We start from the raw sequence: 10,140 nt of genomic DNA, 5'->3' as shown, positions 1-10,140 counted from the left end.
GTCCCTTATCTGCATGATGTGCTCACGCACACCTCTAACATTGATGAGCTTCATAGATGAAAACTTTATTATTATAGTGCTTACAAGTGCCTTATCTGAAGTTACAAATTGCTCATCAATTGCTTCAGTAATGCTCAAACATCATTATGTTGATCAACTGAATAACGAATATCAGTAGAAATTTTGGTCTTTATGAACATCACACTGAGGCGATTAAATCGCTCGCATTTGTCATAAAGAGCAATATCAACTTCAATGATGTTATCTTCAATAAGTTGTTCATCTTTCCGAATAGTATAATCAATATCCATCCACCCCAAATGAAGAAGAATTCTCTCATTCCAAACTTTATAATTATCACCATTTAACTCGGGAATATCACATTTGATTTTAGAAAAACTCGCAGATTGTACAACTGCATTAATTAAAACGCATGCTTATATTATAAATTTAGGCCAATGTATCATATTTTACCAATGTAAATCATGTTACAAAATATGGATCAAATGACAGTAGGCTTGGCAAAATCCGGGTCCGGTCCGGGTTTTGGTGTTGCCCGGGACCGGACCGGATGAGAGAAATACAAGATCGGACCCGGGTTAAAACCCGATTTTTTTGGGTGCGGTCCGGGTTTTGATCCGGGCTTTCTAAACCCGCATGTGATAACTTCAATTTTTTCTTTCATTTCTCTAACAATGCAAATTTTAAAAAAGAAAATAATCAAATAAACTCATTCAATCTAAAACTTTAAAAAAGAAAATAGTCAAATACAAATATATAACACACTAACAATGCAAATTTTGCACAAATGATAAATAAAAATTATTTCAATCTACTTTCTAATACCTAAATTCATCCAATTTCTAACTTAAACTCATTCAATCTATATATAAAATAAATAAATTAAATTCAACAACACAATAAATTTAAATAACATCCAACATATCATAAATTCATAATTATATATTTATATATAATATATATTTTTTAAAAAAATTTATTAAAAAATCGGGTCCGGTCCGGGTTTCGGGTTTTTTGTGTTGAACCCAGACCCGGGCCTGGAAATGTCCGAGTTTGAGAATTTCAAACCCGGGTCCGGTTTTTATAAAACCCGGACCGGATTGGCCGAGTCCGGTCCGGGCGGACTTTTTTGACACCCCTAAATGACATAAAATTTGCATGTAGGCTAAAGTTCTAATTCAAGTATATTCACATATATCTTTATGATAAAACTATCAAACCATATTCCAATTCTTAATTCTTGTGGGTACATTAAGAAAATAGTTTGATATTTTATCCTAATTAAACATACAAATATAATATAAATTCATGTGGGAAAAATACATTATATTAAATTTGTTTAATCACAATTAATGTCATTATATTATATGTGATCTAAAAATACTTATTATATAATTTTGCATAATTAAGAATGTTGTGGCTACTTCTTAATTGATTAAAATCATATTACATCACTTGACATTTTATTTTATTTTTAAACATCATAATTATTCATTCAAAATATTGCATGCATCAGCAACTAAATCAAAATAATGCATACAAATTTTAGTATCACATTATTACAATGATATTTACATGTGGACAATATTACCAAAAGTCAAATCCAACAAAAACACCCTCAATTTATGTTCTGAAGACTTAAATTCACAAAGTTAAGCAGGCACATATGGCATGTCGTTTAACATTTACACACTCAGATGATATGTCGTACAGAAATAAACCACAGTCGTGTAAAAAACGGATGACATGTCATCTCATAAAACATTCTGACGACACGTAGGCTGTATATTTTAAAATTAAACAACATGACGTATTCATATATATGACTATACGACATGTCGTGTATGTTATCTGTGTTAAACGACATGTCATCCATATTCGTCTTCAACCTCTAACCGGTCTATTACTATTCACATTCCAACCCGAATGACCCGTTTTACAGACCCGACTTTATTTATGATTTACCAATACCAAATTAAATGTTTCAAATCATAGAACCTTTAGGAATCCATTTCCTAATGATTTACAACAGTTATAATCATAATAACATGTAAAAAATGACTCCTTAAATTTATAAAAAAAAATTGGGTATTTAGCATCATATATCACAATGAATAGAACACATCAAGAAATAGGCACACCACTGCTCTAAAACCAACTGTAAGCATACTTAAGTATGATTTCTAAATATAAGTATAACATATCTATAAAAATTAAGTACGGAAGTTTATAACCGAACCTCCAGTCATTCATTGATGTATCCTATGCGACTGTTTGCTTCTAACTTTTGATACTTCGGAAGCCTTTGTAATCAGTAGTAATAGTGTATTATATGTTTTTCTTTAATTACAAACCCTAGGGACCAAACAATCACAATATTTCGCTTTTATTTCGTCTTTCCATCAAAGATTAAGGGTGGAGAAGTTGCCATAACTACTGTCAGCTGTGAAAACATGACAGGACCATATGCTGAAAATATATTAAACAGCTACGTATTGAAGTGTTGAAAATATTGGACTATATGCTGGAAACATATTGATCGGCCACATGTTCAACATGCCTTTGTGTAGGCTCCCAATGAATAGCCCTTCGTTTCCTGCAGATGCAGAAACGAAGATATTCTTTTCAATGGCTGCAAATGTGGTTATACAATGGGATCTTCATACAAAGGCACCCCATCCGTGCCTCGGGCAATCCCTGTGGCATAGCCAAAGTATGAAGCACCTTCAACATAACTTCCAACTGCTATGGACGACGTGTGAGTCCCATGTCCAACTGGGTCGCCCGCAGAATTCATGGCTATGGTGATATTGGGAAATTTGGCAAGCAGGCGTCTGTTGAAAATCTGAGCTCCAATAAGCTTCTTGTTGCATAATGAGGAGTTGAATTGGGTGCCTATCTCACATTCTCCTTTCCATCTTGATGGAATTTCTGTTGGGAAAATATGTTCTTTAAAAGCATGTGTGTTTATTTAATTGTAATAAATATTTTTTCTGATTAATAAAATTAATGAGGTATTTTATTCAAATATCTTAATTAAATTAATATTTTGATCAAAGTCCATTTAATCATATTATATGTATTTATGTGATCACCATGTGGATTCACAGAAGACATAAATATAAGTTATCTTATAATTAAATAAATTTAGTTCACAGTTGATAAATAAAGTTGGGCACTTTATTAGGTATAGACTGTAATGAATTCATTGAATGATTTGTCTTAATCATGTATGAATTTATTGATGTAGCACGACTACATTGAACAAAGTCACATATGAGATTTAATTAACCTTAAAATGACTGTTAGACTTATTAAATCTCATAGGTATTGATTTTACTGTAATCTTAATCTTGAGTAAGTTATGATTTCATGATTGTAATTGTTATTCCATTTGAGTTACCAATAGGCACAACACACAATTGTGACAAGATTACCCGGTATCTTAGTGGGAGCAATTATGAGTATTGGAGTTATAGATTAACAACATTGAATTTGTACAACACATCTCTTGATAGGTTTTCGGCACTTGATCATAGAATTCTCTTGCCAGAGTGTGTCAACATATTTAGTATGTTGAAAATGATCATTAGAGAAAACCAGTAAGTATCAAGAAACTAGATGTTATTAAATTGATTAGACAATTGAGATATCAATTTAATTAACAATGTGGTACAAAGGATTATGCAGTAAAGAAATCAATGTGGCTTAGAACGAATTATTATTCGAGCATACAATTATGAAAGTCAGTTCCAATCTTTTAGTGGAGTAGATTTGGAATTAAATAATTGAGCTAGTTTAATTACAGACCTAATTATTGTAGCCACTATTGTATATTCCCAAATGATCCCCGGGTTAGCTCATTTAATTGACTGCACCACTACTGGATTAATAAGCAAGATAACTAGTTATTTGGGTCAAAAGCCTAAATATATCATTTAGTGGGAGACTCCATTTAATATGCTTGTGTGTAAGGGGCTTTATATTATTTTACAATATGGGCACCCTATAGAAAAAGCAAGTAACGTGACTTTTGATTTTCATTATTTGGAGTCTAGGATTTTCACTGAAGGGAGATATAAAAATGCTTATTTTCTCTAAAGAAAATAGAGAGAGCCTCCTTTTTATACAGATCAAAAAAAAATATTTTTCTCTCTATTGTTGAGAAAAAAAATTTCTCGTGCTAGTTGCTTTAGTAGTGATAAAGGCGTCCACACGTCAAGTGCAGATCAAACCTGAGTCATAACCTGTAAGATCATTGGTGACAGTTCGTGATCTAACAGGCGTGGTGGTGACGGATCGTGATCTAACAGGTGTAGTGGTGACGGATTGTGATCTGGGAGCCTAAATCACTTCAGCGGAAAAAGCCAAATCGGATTTCCAAGGTACGATTTCTAAATTACAAATTCTTATATATTGTATAAGAGCGATCCTAAAAATTTTTATAAAATTTTAAAAACTATATTTTTCTCCAACAATTTCATTCATCTCTCTGTCATCATAGCTTTCGCTTTCTGGCCACACCCCTGTATATAACCTGGAGATGAATGTGTGGTGTCTGGTTTGACAGGCAAGTATTCAAGGGAAGAAATATAACCTTGAGAGCTTTTCAAGGACTCAAGCTCTGCAGGAGTGAGACTCGCACTGAAGCCGTTACATGACTATAAGCGTAGGGTAATTTGGAAGAGGAAAATTTGTTAAGGCCAGAGACAGTTTGAAGGGCTGCAGAGCACCAGCGCTGTTGGCCTAGGAATTCTTCCGGCATAGCCGATAAGCCCATGTGGGCAGTGTAGCTATTGTGGTGTGCTGATGTGGCCCTGAAGTGTAAGATAGAGAAGCAGCAGGAAAGCCAACCATATAAGCCAGCAACATGAGATTGAGAAGCCATGTAGGAGAAATTAATTAGAGGTGTAATGATTTCTGAACAAAATTATCAATTAGGCTTATATGAGTTGAGAATTATGGGTACCTTAAGCATTCCACTCCATAATATCTCAACTTGTGCATCAAGTTTTACCATGGGCATATATAATTGTGACTATTTATCTAATAAGGGATGGTTATTGCCCATGTTTATCATCCTAACTTTTGTTTTTATATCAAATTGATTATGCTTCATGCATTAATGGTGACCCCCCCCCCCTAAATATGTGCACAATCTGATTGGTACTAGATGTAATTGGAACGAATATAAAGACTTTAAATGGAAATTAAAACCATTTGGTGAACATTTAATGTGTAAGTTTTTTTTTTCCACTTACGACAACCATGGAGACTTTGGAGTCTAATTATTTGGTTAGAGGTCGTTTTAACCTTTTGTCAAATTCAATTACATTGTTGTTTCAAAGATAGATTTCACTTTCGCAACTGCTAGAAAAAAAACGAAGAACACCAATTATAGCTTCAGGCCATGACATCTCTGAAGATATGATGGGGAAAAACAAAGAAAAAGTCATATGTATTTTGGATCAAATTTTCACATGATCAAACATACTTTATAACTTATGCGTCGTTAGATGGTCATATCTTGTTGATTTTCTTAGCATCTAATAGTACCTAGGCTGTAGAGTACAGTATTCGTGTGATACCTTAGTTGGACCCTATGATCAATAGACAATAATATATGTGTGTGTGTGTGTGTGTATTAATTCTAAATAGATGAACATTTTGAAATTATACATCATAACCTCCCATTAAAAACAAATTAAAAACCTCAAGAGAAATAAGACCAAATTTTTTTGTAAACTTGTTTGTGGATTACTGGATTATTTAATAAGTAGCATTAATTCAACCTACGCTCACTTATCTCCCAAATTGAACCTAGAATTTATTTTTTAATCTCATATCTCACTTAGAATTCTTAAAATCTAATTTTTAACCCCTAATCCCCCAAATTGACCATAAAATTTAATTTTTAACCTCTTATCTCATTTAGAATTCGAACTGAGGTGGTCACCAAAATAAAATTATTTGAAAACTACTTTGACAAACCTCAAGAGATTAAAGCATGTTGTATGTTGTGAATATTTATTATAAAGAATATATATTTTGAATTCCACAACAATTTTTGACAAATCTAATTAAGTTTTTTTCGCTTTGTCTCTCTTTTTTTATTCAAACAATAATAAAAAAAATAGCGTGTAGGGTGGAATTGAAAACTGAAAAATCACTTTTCAGTTTCCAAAAATAAAAATGAGACATGTTTTTAACCCTCTAAATGGGCCAAAAATAATAGAAATCCATAAATGTTATAATTAGTAAAAAGCTCAATTTCTTTTGTTGGGCTATCCCCAGTTATTTGACTGTAAGTGGGCCTAATACAAGTTTCCATATGGGCTATTGGCTAATGGATAACTAGGCCGGATATCATTTACTTGAGCTACTTTCATTTCTTCCCCTATCCAATAGTGATATTTGATCTCTTAATTTCTTCCATTAACCTTTTTTGTTTTTAATAAAACTTGAAAAGTTCATTAACTAGAAACAGAATACAAAGAATCAGTTAACCAGGAAGGTGGAACATGAGTACATGTCTCCACTCTCCAGGGCTTGACAAAGAACCCCCTACCCTTGTAACAACATGGGCAGCAGTGTTTGCAGACCTTCGAACAAAAGAGAATTTAATATCTCCTATAGAATAAGCTAAAACTCTACAATCATCAAGAATTAGGTCATAACCATTAGGACAAGAATAGTTCTCTGTGAGAGCTTTAAAAACCTTAAAACAATCCATTTCAACAACAACGGAAGACAGCTGCCGCCGCTTAATCTAGCTTAGGATCTCACGCACACCAAGCACTTTAACATCCCTTGCACCAAAACTTACAATCACACATGCACCGCATGCTGCCACAAAAACCCTATCAAAATTTCGAATGACTCCTCTATAGCTGACTTTCCCCTTGACGCTTTTTCAAATAAGATTATCGTTTGTTCATAACACATTCATTGTAGCTCTTCAAAGAAAATTCTTCGCCTTATTAGGCACCTCCAAGTTCCAAAATTTCCTCCAAACACCAGATGTTGGGGCAATAGTACAATGATTAAGCATTTTATAACAGCTACGAACTGTGTATAAGCCATGACAGTCTGCCATCCAATACCACACATCTTTGTCCCTTCGAGTACTAAGAGGTATTTGTAGGATAAGATTCTTGTCTCGAGCATCAAACAAATCTACCATTGCATCATAGTCCCATCTACGTTGCCCAGGGACCATTAAACTACCAATTGGTGTTGTTGCTATCCGCTCATGTAAGTTGGTGGAAATAAAACCATTTTATGTATTTGGAAGCCAAGGATCTGGCCCAATAATAATGTTTTGACCACTGCCAACTTGGATCCAACCTTTACTTTTTAATTAATCATATTTGTAATTTTTTTTAAAATCACCAAGATGTGGGAGGTTAAAGGTTAGGCAGGACCCTACTTGTAATATAAATCAGTAAAGCAGCAAATACATAAAAAGAGGAACATAAACCAAACTACTAAAGTAAATATGAATACACAAGAATTAAAAATAAAGAATAAAATTATTAAAAGGAAGAAGAAAGCCTTTAATACTAGCGTCTCGCGTGAGGAACAACCTATCCACCTTCAATACTAATCATATTTGTGATTAATTTTCAGAATTATACTTTTTAAATAATAAAAAATAATTAAAAAACAAATATAACTCCAGAAAACCCTATCCACCTTCCACCACCATTGTCACAAACTCAGGCACTCAGCCACCATAGCACTAGCACTTGGTCACTGATTAACCGTACTAACAAATTTACCAATAATTTTCAACCAAAACCCCTTATTTATTTGAATTCATTTTAGTGACATTGTTATGGTAGCATCAAAATCAAAGTAATATCAAATGAAAAAAAAAGGCAAAGAATAATTTTCATATAGGAATAAAAAAATTATAAATTAATTAAAAATAATTAAAATGAATGATAAATAATGAAAATAGACTAGCAAAAAAGTGAAATATAAAAAATGATTGCTTGAGGTGGTGACAATGGTGGTGGAAGGTGCCTAGGGCTTCTGGAAACATTTTTATTTTTAATTAAATTGTTATCTTTTAATAAGGATGATTTTAGAAATAAGTGGAGTTAATTGTATAATAGGGGTGGTATGGTGAGAGAAATTGAAGGAGTCAACTATCATTACTCTTTTTTTCTGATTAAAATTTTATTCTAAATTCAAAATAATTTTTAAAATTTGAAATGTTCGCATCTTATTAATTTATGTTAAGTATGATTTTATTGAGATGTAGTTTGATTGGACATTAATGCACTTTGCACCTACAATCATTGGGTTCAAGTAAAATGTATAAGGAAAGACTTCACATCTGGTGAGTGAGATTTCTCGTGCACAATTTAAAGAAAAAAGGGTAATTTTTAAGGACCTCCCTTGAGGTTTGTTATGTTAACATTTAGATAGAATGTATCAATGCAATTACAAATCCCTCCCCTGCCGTTAGTATAAGAATAAGTATAACGTTAGTATAAAAGGGTAAACGTGTAAAAACATTCTTAAATTTCAAAATAATTTAAAGTGAAGCTCCATATCCAAGAAATCTTGATTGTTTCACTCTATTGCCTAGAGTTTGGCAATGACCAAAGGACCAAAGAAACTTAAATTACAACTAAATCAAACATCCACTTTATCTTCCTCTCTCGATAGGCAAAAGTCCAAACACTATTTTCATCTTTTTTTAGTAAAGCTGTGAAGAAACCAAGATTAGAAAAGATTTTAGCTTTACATTTTGGTGTTGGCTCAAGTCTTCCATGAAGGTGCGGCAGAGAAAAAGCTAAAGGTCGGGAAGAAACTTTAGAAGGAAGTCGCCTCTAGCGATAAGAAGAAGAAGTGCGCGAAGAAGAGCATCAAGTCATACAAGATCTACATCTTCAAAGTCCTAAAACAAGTCCATCCCAATAGCGGAATCTCGAGCACGACCATGGGAATCATGAACAGTTTCGTCAACGATATTTTCAAGAAGCTGGCTTAGGAAGCTTCAAGGCTGGTGAGGTACAAGAAGAAGCCGACGATTACATCTCAGGAAATTCAAACTGTTGTTACACTTGTGCTTCTTGGTGAGCTGGCTAAGCATAGTGTTTTTTAGGGTACTAAGGCTGTTACTAAGTTTACTTCTTCTTTAATGAAGTTTGTTGCATCGATTGGTGGATTTAGGTGTTATGTGACTTGTTTAGTTAGTAGTTTAGCTTTTAGTTTTACTAGATGGAGATTTTTTTTTTCTCTTTTGGGTGGGCCTTTAGGGTTTGTTTGGATGTACTTGAAATTAGGATCTGAAGTAGGTTTTGTGCATGTTAATTATGTTAGAAAATGAAAATGAAATGTGATTTCAAAATTGACTTGTTGGTTCTTTACTGAATTATGATTGGTTATTGTGAAATTCTCTTAAGTGAAATGAACCAGTTTTAGAATTTTTTTTTTTAATATGCAATGTCAATTACTTTACATTAAGGGGTATTTCGGTCTTTTAAATCTTTTGTGATTCCAGCTAATGTCATTACCTATCGGCTATCAAATATTTCTTTAATGATTTATTATTTTGACAAGAAAGGTATTTTAGTAATTTAAATCATCCACTAACGATCAACTTAACTGGGAACTAATAGTAGGGGAGGTGTTTGTAATTACATTGATACATTTTATTTAAATGTTAATATAGCAAACTTTAGGGGAGGTCTTTAAAAATTACTCAAACAAAAAAATGTCATGAAAAAATATAAACAAAAAGTAAAAGCATAATTATGCAATGATCATGCGAAGCCACGTAGTACTAGTATTTCCAAAAATCTATGGGAAATATGTAAGGGCGTGCACTAGCATTTCGGTTGGTCTCAACTTTTACCTTCACAAATAAGTATATTACTGTGGTCAACGCTTAACAAAAATTTATAAATATATCTATGGATCACATATGATAAATAATGTACAAGTGTCAAAATAATCTTAAAAAATTAGGTCAATTCATATTAAAAGAATATTGTAATTTTTATAATGAACTGGTCGTAAGATTATACAAAAACCGTAAAAATCCAAATATCAATCATACAGTTATAATTGAAATTTTTTATGTTTATTATAACAAGTATATGG

The 10,140-nt window shown here is 32.6% G+C and overlaps 1 pseudogene; it reads right to left on the bottom strand.

Moving 5' to 3' along the window:
- The window catches only part of LOC112097324, a 25,890-nt pseudogene extending 20,981 nt beyond the window's left edge, over window positions 1–4,909 (bottom strand).
- Between the last annotated feature and the right edge of the window lie 5,231 nt (window positions 4,910–10,140).

The sequence above is a fragment of the Citrus clementina genome, unplaced genomic scaffold (genome assembly GCF_000493195.1).
Source record: "Citrus clementina cultivar Clemenules unplaced genomic scaffold, Citrus_clementina_v1.0 scaffold_6, whole genome shotgun sequence".
In the NCBI taxonomy this organism is placed as follows: Eukaryota; Viridiplantae; Streptophyta; class Magnoliopsida; order Sapindales; family Rutaceae; genus Citrus; species Citrus x clementina.
Note: the sequence above shows the minus strand (reverse complement) of the source record. Positions and strands in the feature narration are given on the sequence as shown.